We start from the raw sequence: 14,598 nt of genomic DNA on the forward strand, positions 1-14,598 counted from the left end.
CTGGGGGATACTTACCTCGGGAGGGGGAAGCCTCTGGATCCTTATGAGGCTTCCCTCATCCTCCTAAGCCTCCGGGATCCCACGCATCAGCCCCCAAACACCAGCGAGGTAAATATTTACCTACTGTGATACAGCGCAGGCCCAGTAGCAGCTTTCCGATCGGGCTCAGGCGGAAATAGATGGTATCATCCTGATTCAAACCTTCCTGCACACACTTATAAAGTCACCTGTATTTTTCTGCTGCTTATAGATAGCTAGATCTTAAAAAACAAAAAAAAAATAGAGAGAGACATATCCGTTCGTTTGATGCACACTTGCATCATGATGCACTAACAATCCATAGACTATATTTGTCTACGTTTTAAAGCATACAGGCTTGTTCACACTAAAGAGAAAAATGCTGCATTTACTGGAACACAGTTATGCGCAGAAACAAATGAAATGCATCTTATGATATTAGAAGGATGCATGTACACTGTGAAATGGAACACAAATGCACAATGCAATCGCTAGACTGTAAATGCAAAGTCCCATCCTGCTGCATTTTTCCACAGCCGGACAGTGAGCGTGCCGCATACTTCGCAAATCGGATGCAATGTGTCGGTGTCTGTTCCCACTAGGCTTCCCTCTGCATGAAAATAGCTCACCTGTCCCAGAGACCAGGTAGCATAAGGCTTCAGAATCAGAATCGTTTTTTATTCGCCAAGTACGCCAATGACATAGTAACTGTTTGTGGTACAGATGGCTAAGGCAGTAGAAACATTTAAAGACAGTTGAAAGCATAAGAAATTATAATACCATAAATAGTGAACCAAGGGAGCTCTGAGCAAAAATGGGTATACATTTATTAATGCATGTAGCAGTGAGTACAAACCTGACACAAATTAAAAACACCCCTCTAAAATCAAGACAGATAAGTTGGGCTAAATACATGTGTCCCTAATAGGAGTGCACTTCCTATAAACGCAGGGATCCCAGCATGCATATAATTTTCTTCAGGCCCAACTTGTACTGTGAATCGGTGATACACCACAACTCAGCCTGGTGTGTGTATTAATCTTCAGATTCCCCCCGTGTGCAGAGCATGCACGCCTCTGTGTGTAACACTTACGCAGCCATTACTGACACATAGTGTCAAACCTCCCCAGCGTCAGTCAGCTTCATAACAACCGATTTGGAATTGTAATAGTCCACTCATGTGAACAGCCTAGGGGACCCGGCTGTCGTGCGATTCCTCACTTCCAAACAAGGACTAGTGGTGCGGCAGCTCTCTCCCTCCATAGGCCGCGGAATACGGTGGATTACAGCTTTGGATGACCCGACCATGGACGCTGCGACGCTAGGAGGAAGGTTGCGGAGGCACGGGGGGTTTTACCACGCCTACCGGCCGGAGGCGTTTCATCCAATCAGGATTTCATCAGACGTGTGATGTCAGGGCGAAGTTGCTTCGCTTTTATGCCCTTCATAGGCTTCAAGATCTTGCATTAAATTTAAAAAGACAGTTGCGCATTCAACACAGTCAGTCAAAGGCGAGACCAAACGGGGAGCGAGCGAGTCAATTGAATCCAAATCATAGAAACACCTTAAAGGGAACCTAAACTGAGAAGGATGTGGATTTTTCCTTTTAACATAATACCTGTTGCCTGACTCTCCTGCTGATCCTGTGTTGCCAATACTTTCAGCCACAGCCCCTGAACAAGCATGCAGATCAGGTGCTCTGACTGAAGTCAGACTGGATTAGCTGCATGCTTGTTTCAGGTGTGTGATTCAGCCCTACTTCAGCCAAAGGGATCTGGACTACCAGGCAACTGGTATTGATTAAAAGGAAGCATCCATATCCCTCTCAGTTTATGTTCCCTTTAATGTTTAGATCTTTGTTTAAAGCGGCTGGCATCAAGCTTCCACATTTATAGATCAACTCTGATTCCTTATTCCTAAGTACTCGATCAAAATCGCCCCGTCTGGGGGTAATGTTCAGTTTATATATTCCCATAGCCCTTAAACCTTTTGGGTTTGCACCATGTTCAGATTTAAAATGCGTAACCATTGGATTTATTTTTTTCTTTTCCACATTAGGGTTCCTTATATTTGTAGCAAATATAAGGAACCCTAATGTGGAAAAGAAATGCTCTCTTATGTGGACATTGAGGGCTCTACATGTTTTTCCAATATATATACGATCGCATGGACAGCGGATCTGATAGATAATCCTTTTGGCATTACAATCAATTTTGTCATTGACATAGAACGATTCAGATCGGTCCCAATTATAATAAACATTGCCCTTTTGTATAAATCTGCAAATGTCACATCCAGCACATGTATACATTCCCTTGTAAGGCTTGGTGGTGTATTCTCCACAGTCAGCATGCAACGCATGAGCTGGCGTGGAGGAGGTACACACACTAGCACCAGGAAACAGGCTATCCCTAGTATAGTGGAGGGGAGGACTGACTCCAATAGGAGATTGTGGCGCACAGAGCCGGTGCAGATCTGACAGCCACAAACAATGCTTTCGTTATAACGTCTCAGCGCAAAGTAGCGCTGAGCGCATAAACCAGAACTGAGGAGATCAGGACAGGTAGACAGAATGAACGCTTGCTAGCTAGCGGCTACTTAGCGACAGCAAGCGTCCAAAACCAGACAGACTGGAATGAGGCAGCCAATGCGATGCGGCGATGGCGTGCCTCACAAAGACAGGACAGGATAGTCAGAAAATAGCAGGATTAAGATAGATGAACGTAACACAGATAAATATACAATAAGTATGTTTTCCTAGCGCATTACAATTACAGCTATCAATGAAACTATTTGTAACGTCTGACTAACATATGTATATATCGGCAATGAACCGATATATGACATAAGCTGGAACACTGACTTAGACTGGAGCAATACAGGGAACAGGACTCAGAAGGATTCGCTATCTCTTCGCAGAGATGAACGCAATCCACAAACGGTAACAGAACAGGATTCAGAAGGATTCGTTATCTCTTCGCAGAGATGAACGCAATCCACAAACAGTAACAGAACAGGATTCAGAAGGATTCGTTATCTCTTCGCAGAGATGAACGCAATCCACAAGCAGAACCAGGAGCAGGGTAACTACCTCAGCACGGGTGGTCACGGTACGCGCAACCTACCAAAACGTGCTGGAAGCTGACTAACTGCACACAGGATATAAACAGTTCGTGTACGTATACATCAGCGACACTGATGTATTAACGTAACACAAATACAAGGAAAATAATAAACGTGCTGGTATGCATATATATTGGCAATGAACCAATATATGATGCAAAGACCAGCAAAGTATCTTTATAACAAGAAACACGATCGGGGGCTAAAGCGACAGCAAGGCAGGCTTAAGCTGAAGCTATGAAAACCCAAGGAAACCCTGCAGGAAGCAGATCTTTATACTGAGGTCATCCAATGGGAGCAGACATGCAGATTCCCACACAGGTGAATGATAATCAGTCACAAGCTGACAGCAGGGAAAGACAGACAAAGCTATGCAACTTGCATGGAAATAGATCAGACCTGCCTGAGCTGCAGCACTACTACTTCCAGTAATAGCTGCTGCAGCAGCGATCATTACAGTACCCCCGCCTTTAAAAGCGGATTCCAGACGCTTTTCAAAACCGAAATTCCCAACAAAACAGTCTGACTGATAATTCATGATGACCGGGACAGCCCGGCAAGACCGAATTCCAGAATCAGTCCCCACAAGACTGGACCCATCAGAACCAGAACCTACAGAACCACGCCCATCAGTACCACAAGCCCCAGTGTGACAGGCATCAGAACCATGATTTCCAGAAGAAAGCCCTCCGAAATTCCCTGAGCGATACCCACCGCCTTCCAGGAACCGTTCAGAAACGCCAAAGCCTTTGCAATGCCCACCGGTACTGTCTTTACCAACACAAAACCCACTGTTGAACCAGTCCAAGGTACCAGGACAGGTTTTCTCAGAGACCTCCCAGAACACCTTGAAGCTCCAAAGAGATCCCCATAGGTCAGAACGCCCCTTAGGCTCACATGGAGAACTATCAAGAACCCCTATGGAACCTAGGGCAATTCCCGAGTCAGGGCCACAAGGACAAACATCAATATCAGGGCTTTCAGGGACCAGAACCATCTCTGGGCATGCAGGCAGACTGGCAACATCAGAACGTGTTCCCACTAAGGAAGCATCAGAGCACGCTAACACCTTAGACACACTTGGGCATTCTGGCACACAAAGAACATCTGGGCACACTGGCACAAGAGAAACCTCTGGGCATGTCAAGGAACTGTGAGCCTCAGGGTCAGCCAAGACAGGACCAAAACCAGGACTGGCCAAAAAAAAATCATCATGACTAAACTTCGCAACCACTGGACTTTTACACGAGAATGCTGGATCAGACTTAGATGTCGCTGATTCCAGCAAAGTCAGTAACAAATCAGATTCAGGGGCACCAACAAAACAGGACAAATCTTCTGATGTATGCACTGAACCAGATAGGGACTCCACAACTACCTCTGGACTGGACAGAGACTCATTTAATACACTGGATTGGAGCTCATGAGGCGCTGCAGAACAAGTCAGTATTGCAGCAGCCCCCACTGGACTAGGAAAAACTGAGGAATTCCCTGGACAGGAAGGGGACTCTGGAACCTCTGCCACAGCGGCCAGAGAACTAGAATCTTTCAGGATACAGGGCTGGGTTTCAGGAACACTCATCAGACCGGACTGAAATTCTGAGATTTCTATTATTTTGACCAGAGAATCAGAATTATCCATGTTACAGGGCAAGACTTCTGAAACATTCAGAGGACAGGGCTGGAGTTCCTCGGCTGTTACAACACTGGAGAGGGACTCAACAACATTGGTTAAATCAGACTGTGTACAGGGCAAGGTATCTGACACACTTGCTGACGAGGACAATATTTCAATGGCTTCTGCTTTGCTGGGCAGAAATTCATCAAGTTTTATTAGAGCAGACTGTAATTCCAAAACAGCTGCTAGACAAGTGAATATTACTGCAACACCAACTGAGGTAAGCAGTGCTTCAGCCTCCTCTGCTAGAGGGTTTAAAGTATCCAAAATACTGGGTGAAGCATAAGACTCTGCGACCACAGCTTCACTGGACAGGATCACTGAACAGTCCATATTGCAGGGCAAAACCATGGAAGCACCTGCTGGACAGCATAATGATTCTGTGACCTGAGTTTCATTGGAGAGATCTACTGCACAATTCATGGTACAGGGCAAATTTATTGGAAAATTTTCTGAACAAGGTAATAATTCTGCGATTTCAGGTTCACATAGCAGATGCTCTGAGCTATTCACGAAACTAGAGCGAGGTGTAGAAACAGGAAGATCAAGACACAATGTTTGCGCATCTGCTGGATCAGACAGGAGTTGAACTTTATTAACACAGGTAATTTCTGCAGAAGTGTTTGCAGAGACAGGCAAGATTTTTCTGGTGTCTGTTTCACTAAACAAAGAGTCATGAGTACTGGCTAGGCTGGACTCGGAAGTCAGCAGGACCTCTGGATTCTCTGCTGAGAAATTTGCGCAGGGCAAGGTTAAGAATGTATCAGTGGCTTCTGTTTTACTGGGAAGTAACACTGAGTTATCCATGGTACAGGGTGGAATTGCAGGAACTTCAATTTCACACAAAAAGAGCTCCGAATCACCTGCTGAATCAGCCAAAGGTGCTGAAGCAGGCGGGTCAGAACGCCAAATTTGCGAATTCGGAGTCACAAAAAAATCATCCAAAATCAGTTCCCACACATCAATCAATGGAGCCACAAAGTCATACTCACACACACCAGTTTTTATTAGGTTATAGGCAGACTTAATGCATGCATTCAATACCAATTCACTTTTTGCACTGTAAAATTGACAAAATGAACTTGAATCATTCTTCCATTCATTGACCAGAGCTTCCATCTCTCCTTTCTCAAATGGAGGATTCCAAGCATACTTAACAGGCAGATCATGGTTTGCAGATATGATTGTGGCAGGCACATGTATAGGGTTAATTAGCAGGTGATTGGCAGATTCCTTATTCTTAAGAATCTCCAATACCTGTAGCAAGTGTTGAACTGTAGTGTATGCAAACTTCCCTTGGTTCACAAATAAGTTGATTTGTTCAATACTCTGTAATATCTCATCATAATCATACTCAGATAATTCTTTTAAACAAAAATCTTTATTTTCCCTAGCCAGGGAGGAAAGTTCATTAAGAGGAAAAGGCAATGGATCTATGCGCAACCAGTTATGGATCACAAACGCTAGAAATTCCAGTGGTCTCTCTTTCAAATCGGAATGATTGAGAACATCAAATGCCCACTGGAATAATTTCCCTTTAAACAAAATATAACTTAGTTGGAGTGCCCAGGTTGAAACAGGAGTCGCTTGGAGATCAGGATTGGTCAGGAACCTGGCACATTCAGAGAAAAACTCATTTTCTGTTTCAGAGCTAAGTTCTTCAAATTTCTTAAAGGAACAGGAACCATAATTAACAGTGTCATACTTTCTGGGAATCCCCCCCACAATGGGGATTGGTAATGGGGTTTTCATAATGTAAGGCTTGGTGGTGTATTCTCCACAGTCAGCATGCAACGCATGAGCTGGCGTGGAGGAGGTACACACACTAGCACCAGGAAACAGGCTATCCCTAGTATAGTGGAGGGGAGGACTGACTCCAATAGGAGATTGTGGCGCACAGAGCCGGTGCAGATCTGACAGCCACAAACAATGCTTTCGTTATAACGTCTCAGCGCAAAGTAGCGCTGAGCGCATAAACCAGAACTGAGGAGATCAGGACAGGTAGACAGAATGAACGCTTGCTAGCTAGCGGCTACTTAGCGACAGCAAGCGTCCAAAACCAGACAGACTGGAATGAGGCAGCCAATGCGATGCGGCGATGGCGTGCCTCACAAAGACAGGACAGGATAGTCAGAAAATAGCAGGATTAAGATAGATGAACGTAACACAGATAAATATACAATAAGTATGTTTTCCTAGCGCATTACAATTACAGCTATCAATGAAACTATTTGTAACGTCTGACTAACATATGTATATATCGGCAATGAACCGATATATGACATAAGCTGGAACACTGACTTAGACTGGAGCAATACAGGGAACAGGACTCAGAAGGATTCGCTATCTCTTCGCAGAGATGAACGCAATCCACAAACGGTAACAGAACAGGATTCAGAAGGATTCGTTATCTCTTCGCAGAGATGAACGCAATCCACAAACAGTAACAGAACAGGATTCAGAAGGATTCGTTATCTCTTCGCAGAGATGAACGCAATCCACAAGCAGAACCAGGAGCAGGGTAACTACCTCAGCACGGGTGGTCACGGTACGCGCAACCTACCAAAACGTGCTGGAAGCTGACTAACTGCACACAGGATATAAACAGTTCGTGTACGTATACATCAGCGACACTGATGTATTAACGTAACACAAATACAAGGAAAATAATAAACGTGCTGGTATGCATATATATTGGCAATGAACCAATATATGATGCAAAGACCAGCAAAGTATCTTTATAACAAGAAACACGATCGGGGGCTAAAGCGACAGCAAGGCAGGCTTAAGCTGAAGCTATGAAAACCCAAGGAAACCCTGCAGGAAGCAGATCTTTATACTGAGGTCATCCAATGGGAGCAGACATGCAGATTCCCACACAGGTGAATGATAATCAGTCACAAGCTGACAGCAGGGAAAGACAGACAAAGCTATGCAACTTGCATGGAAATAGATCAGACCTGCCTGAGCTGCAGCACTACTACTTCCAGTAATAGCTGCTGCAGCAGCGATCATTACATCCCTTTTTCTTTTTCTGTATAGTGTTCCTGCGCCTGTCCCAGCCAAACTTGCTGCTGACCAGAATGTCACCTAAATTGGTGCTCCTTCTGGCTGCTATATGAGGGTAACCACCCATTGCTTTTGCTATTATTGGGTCCCTTCCCAGCAAATGCCGATGTCTATTAAGTATATCTCTAACTTCTTTAAAATGAGCCCCATAGGTCATAATTATTCTAGACACTCCTCCGTCAGTTTTGGGTCTGGGCGGAACAGGTTCAGTCCCCTGTGAATTAAATTTTGGACCAAGACGAGTCCTTCTTTCCCTCATAAGTGCTTTGTGATATGCAGTTCTCACAATCTTATTCGGGTACCCTCTTGCCTTTAGCCTGGCCATCAAATGACCTGCTTCTTTTTAAAAAAAATATTAATATCCGCACAATTGAGTCGCAGCCGTAAAAATTGGCCTGTGGGAACCGCCCACTTTTGTGCAGGTAAATGTGCACTGCTTGCTGACAAAAGGGTATTCCCTGAGGTTTCCTTTCTATAGGTTCTAGTTGTTAAGGAGGTGCCCATTTTACCTATCTGTAGATCCAAAAAGGAAATTTCCTGTAAACTATAGGTAAACGTCAAAAAAAATATTCCTATTGTTTGTATTGAGCTCAAGAACAAAAGACTTTAACTCAGCCTCCGTACCCTTCCATAGGACAAATATAGCGTCCACATAGCGGATCCAGAGGGCAACATGCTCCCCGTACCCACGAGTGGCCCGCACCACCTCCTGCTCCCAAAAACCAAGGTGAGACACGCGTAGGCCGGGGAGCACACTGCCCCCATCATCACGCCCTTTTCTGCCTGTATAAAGATCTAAACATTAAGGTGTTTCTATGATTTGGATTCAATTAACTCGCTCGCTCCCCATTTGGTCTCGCCTTTGACTGACTGCCTCGAGCGCAGAGTGCATGTGTTGAATGTACAACTGTCTTTTTAAATTTAATGCAAGATCTTGAAGCCTATGAAGGGCATAAAAGTGAAGCAACTTCACCCTGATGTCACACGTCTGATGAAATCCTGATTGGATGAAACGCGCCACGTGTTGGTGACGCCCTCCGGCCGGTAGGCGTGGTATTCCGCCCGTGCCTCCGCAATCTTCCTCCTAGCGTCGCAGCGTCCATGGTCAGGTCATCCAAGGCTGTAATCCGCCGTATCCCGCGGCCTATGGAGGAGAGAGCTGTCGCACCACTAGTCCTTGTTGGTAGTGAGGAATCGCACGGCAGCCGGGTCCCCTAGGCTGTTCACGTGAGTGGACTATTACAATTCCAAATCGGTTGTTATAAAGCTGACTGACACTGGGGAGGTTTGACACTGATATGTGTCAGAAATGGCTGCGCAAGTGTTACACACAGAGGCGTGCATGCTCTGCACACGGGGGGAATCTAAAGATTAATACACACACCAGGCTGAGTTGTGGTGTATCACCGATTCACAGTACAAGTTGGGCCTGAAGAAAATTATATGCATGCTGGGATCCCTGCGTTTATAGGAAGTGCACTCCTATTAGGGACACATGTATTTAGCCCAACTTATCTGCCTGGATTTTAGGGGGGTGTTTGTAATTTGTGTCAGGTTTGTACTCATTGCTACATGCATTAATAAATGTATACCCATTTTTGCTCAGAGCTCCCTTGGTTCACTATTAATGATTAATTCTATTTAAGGTGAGACGAGCACTACTTATAATTGTAGACATACAGGTGGATATCTCGTGTTCTATGTGTTTGGTTTCAAATTATGATACAAGCATAGAAATGTGAAATATACAAGGCAGACATAGAAATGTCAAGTATACAAAGCATGCATATGGTAAAGGACAAGTCCTGCACGGGAGTGCTTGGAAGTGCATGGTGGGCATCAGGAGGAAGTAATATTGGTCAAGGGGCTAGAGTGCTGCAGGTGGGCTGACCTGTCCGGAGGACTAGAGTACAATAGGTGCACACCCTCGGGAAAGAAGGTGCTCCTGCACCTGGTGGTTCTGGAAGGGATGGCTCTAAAGCGGCAGCAAGATGGAAAAAGCTTGAAGAAACGGCTGCCAGGGTAGGAGTGGTCGTGTGAAATCCCTGTGGCCCTCATCCTTATTCTGGCAGTGTTGAATGAGGTCTAGATTTGGCAGGGGCAATCCTATGATATTTTCCGCAGTGCTGATTATTCTGTAAAGTTTGTACTTTTTGCTTACGGTTGCCCCTGCATACCAGTCAATGATGGTGGAGCAGAGGATCGATTCCACAGTGGCGGTGTAAAAGCTGGGGGAATGTGCGTGTCCCCGGCTGTCAGAGGTCGATAGGAGGAGGACAGGGGGAGGAGCCAGATCCGAGGAGAATTACTCACCCACCGGGAAATCAAACTCATTTATTATCCGGTAATTAATTCAACCGGACGGATGTAATTCATTTCTCACATTGGCCACAGTGAGACAGCCACTTCTAGTTTTGACCGGCCAGAGCCCAAAGTGGCCAGACTTCGGGTTCTGGCCATAACATACGTGTATGAGAATCTTTATTGTAGCTAGGTAGGATTCACATTGCTTTTTTTAAAAAAAATTCTTATATATATAAAACAATGGGAAGCCCCTTGCTTCTTGGTTTCTGGACAAGCGGCAACGACATAGACAACAGGAAAAGAAATGGAAAAAATGGGGGATGGGTGCGCGTGCGGGTGGTGACGAAAACACAGCAGCCAATGTTAACGACGCCAGCGCATCCACTCAGGGTGTGTTTGCATTCTGAGTGGATTCACTTACTGTGCCATTTATGCATACATTGCGTTTGCGTCCTAGTATGAACACACTTTAACACTTTACATGTGTCAAAATAAATCTATATAGACAGGATATTAGCATGAAAGGTACTGTACCAAGACAAATAAAATAGTTAAAAACTGCTTAAAGAGAATCTGTACTCTAAAATTCTTACAATAAAAAGCATACCATTCTATTCATTATGTTCTCCTGGGCTCCTCTGTGCTGTTTCTGCCACTCCCTGCTGCGATCCTGGCTTGTAATTGCCAGTTTTAGGCAGTGTTTACAAACAAAAGACATGGCTGCTAACCAGAGTGTGATAGGCTGAGGGGAGCTCAGTCTGTGACTCACACATAGCCTGCAGGGGGCGTGGAGAGGGTGTGTATAGCTTCTATCCTATTACAGAGCAGCACATTCCTGCCTGAGTGCCTGAGCCTGACAAAGCAGTCAGAGGAAAGAAGAGTAGATTATATAACAGAGATAATACAGCCACTGTGCAACTAGGAAAGGCTGCAGTAAGGTAGACCACATTAGAACAGGTTTAGGAACTTATAGGATAGAAGAAATAAGGCTGAAATTTTTGTTACAGAGTCTCTTTAACCACTTGCCGACCGCCTACTTCATATTGGCGGCAGCAAAGTGCAGCCCCAGGACCATGTAACGCAGAATGGCGTCAGGTCCTGGGGCACTGTTTTGCCGGGGACCGCGCGCAGGGATGCGCGCGCATCCGCCGGCAATAGGCTCCGCCCACCCGCGACGTCAACCCGCCGGCCAATCGGAAGTGCCGGCGGGTTGTTAACCCGACGATCGCCGGATAGGAAGCGTATAATACGCTTTGTAATGTTTACCAAGTGTATTATACAGGCTGCCTCCTGCCCTGGTGGTCCCAGTGTCCGAGGGACCACCAGGGCAGGCTGCAGCCACCCTAGTCTGCACCCAAACACACTGATCTGCCCCCCCTGCCCCCGATCGCCCACAGCACCCCTCAGACCCCCCCCCTGCCCACCCCCCAGACCACTGTTTGCACACAATCACCCCCCTAATCACCCATCAATCACTCCCTGTCACTGTCTGTCAATGCTATTTTTTTTTTTAGTCCCTAAGCTGCCCCCTGGGTACTCCTGATCACCCCCCCAACCCTCAGATTATCCCCAGACCCCCCCCCCCCTGTGTACTGTATGCATCTATCCCCCCTGATCACCTGTCAATCACCCATCAATCACCCCCTGTCACTGCCACCCATCAATCAGCCCCTAACCTGCCCCTTGCGGGCAATCTGATCACCCACCCACACCAATAGATCGCCCGCAGATCCGACATCAGATCACCTCCCAAGTGCAGTGTTTACAGCTGTTCTCTACTCTAAACACCCCCTATCACCACCTATCACTGTTACCCATCAGATTAGACCCTAATCTGCCCCTTGCGGGCACCCAATCACCCGCCCACACGCTCAGATTGCCCTCAGACCCCTGCCTTATCAATTCGCCAGTGCAATATTTACATCCGTTCTTCCCTGTAATAACCCACTGATCACCTGTCAATCACCCCCTGTCACTGCCACCCATCAATCATCCCCTGTCACTGCCACCCATCAATCAGCCCCTAACCTGCCCCTTGCGGGCAATCTGATCACCCACCCACACCAATAGATCGCCCGCAGATCCAACGTCAGATCACCTCCCAAGTGCAGTGTTTACATCTGTTCTCTACCCTAAACACCCACTAATTACCCATCAATCACCCCCTGCCACCCATCAGATTAGACCCCTATCTGCCCCTTGCGGGCACCCAATCACCCGCCCACACGCTCAGATTGCCCTCAGACCCCCCCTCCCCCTTATCAATTCGCCAGTGCATTATTTACATCTGTTCTTCCCTGTAATAACCCACTGATCACCTGTCAATCACCTGTCAATCACCTATCAATAACCCATCAATCACCCACTGTCACTGCCACCCATCAATCAGCCCCTAACCTGCCCCTTGCGGGCAATCTGATCACCCACCCAAACCAATAGATCGCCCGCAGATCCGACATCAGATCACCTCCCAAGTGCAGTGTTTACATCTGTTCTCTCCTGTAAACAACCACTAATTACCCATCAATCACCCCCTATCACCACCTGTCACTGTTACCCATCAGAATAGACCCTAATCTGCCCCTTGCGGGCACCCAATCACCCGCCCCACACGCTCAGATTGCCCTCAGACCCCCCTTATCAATTCGCCAGTGCAATATTTACATCTGTTCTTCCCTGTAATAACCCACTGATCACCTGTCAATCACCTATCAATCACCCCCTGTCACTGCCACCCATCAATCACCCCCTGTCACTGCCACCCATCAATCACCCCCTGTCACTGCCACCCATCAATCAGCCCCTAACCTGCCCCTTGCGGGCAATATGATCACCCACCCACACCATCAGCTTGCCCCAGACCTACCCTCAGATCACCTCCAAAGTGCATTGTTTACATCTGTTCTGCCATCTAATCACCCACTGATCACCCATCAATCAGCCCCTGTCACTGCTACCCATCAGATTAGACCCCTATCTGCCCCTAGGGCACCCAATCACCCGCCCACACCCTCAAAACGCCCTCAGACCCCAGCCCTGATCACCTCACCAGTGCATTGCTTGCATCTATTCCCCCCACTAATCACACCTTGAGTCACCCATCAATCACCTCCTGTCACCACCTGTCACCCCCTAACACACCTACCCATCAAATCAGGCCCTAATTTGCCCCGTGTGGGCTCCTGATCACTCGGCCAAACCCTCAGACCCCCTTTCCGATCACCTCCCCAGTGCATTGATTGCATCTATTTTCCCCTCTAACCACCCCCTGAGACACCCATCAATCACCTCCTGTCACCCCCCTAGCACTCCTATCCATCAGATCAGGTCCAATACAACCTGTCATGTAAGAGGCCACCCTGCTTATGACTGGTTCCACAAAATTCGCCCCCTCATAGACCACCTGCCATGAAAATTTGCAGATGTTTATACCCCTGAACAGTCATTTTGAGACATTTGGTTACCAGACTACTCACGGTTTTGGGCCCGTAAAATGCCAGGGCAGTATAGGAACTCCACAAGTGACCCCTTTTTAGAAAAAAGACACCCCAAGGTATTCTGTTAGGTGTATGAAGCGTTCATAGAAGATTTTATTTTTTGTCAAAAGTTAGCGGAAATTGATTTTTATTGTTTTTTCACAAAGTTTCATTTTTCACTAACTTGTGACAAAAAATACGATCTTCTATGAACTCACCATACACCTAACGGAATACCTTGGGGTGTCCTCTTTCTAAATGGGGTCACTTGTGGCGTTCCTATACTGCCCTGGCAATTTAGGGTCCCTAAACCGTGAGGAGTAGTCTAGAAAACAAATGCCTCAAAATGACCTGTGAATAGGACGTTGGGCCCCTTAGCGCACCTAGGCTGCAAAAAAGTGTCACACATGTCGTATCGCCGTACTCAGGAGAAGTAGTATAATGTGTTTTGGGGTGTATTTTTACACATACCCATGCTGGGTGGGAGAAATCTCTCTGTAAATGGACAATTGTGTGTAAAAAAAATCAAAAAATTGTCATTTACAGAGATATTTCTCCCACCCAGCATGGGTATGTGTAAAAATACACCCCAAAACACATTATACTACTTCTCCTGAGTACGGAAATACCACATGTGTGGCACTTTTTTGCAGCCTAACTGCGCTAAGGGGCCCTAAGTCCAATGAGCACCTTTAAGCTTTACAGGGGTGCTTACAATTTAGCACCCCCCAAAATGCCAGGACAGTAAACACACCCCACAAATGACCCCATTTTGGAAAGTAGACACTTCAAGGTATTCAGAGAGAAGCATAGTGAGTCCGTGGCAGATTTCATTTTTTTTTCGCAAGTTAGAAGAAATGGAAACTTTTTTTTCCCTTTTCTTTTGTCACAAAGTGTCATTTTCCGCTAACTTGTGACAAAAAATAAAAT

At 46.3% G+C, this 14,598-nt stretch overlaps 1 protein-coding gene across 5 annotated transcripts in view; it reads right to left on the reverse strand.

Annotated features, from left to right (window-relative positions):
* SIRT2 (sirtuin 2) overlaps positions 1 to 14,598 on the reverse strand; it is a 270,431-nt gene that overhangs the window by 45,702 nt on the left and 210,131 nt on the right. The window lies entirely within an intron of this gene.

The sequence above is a fragment of the Hyperolius riggenbachi genome, chromosome 2, assembly GCF_040937935.1.
Source record: "Hyperolius riggenbachi isolate aHypRig1 chromosome 2, aHypRig1.pri, whole genome shotgun sequence".
Taxonomy (NCBI): Eukaryota; Metazoa; Chordata; class Amphibia; order Anura; family Hyperoliidae; genus Hyperolius; species Hyperolius riggenbachi.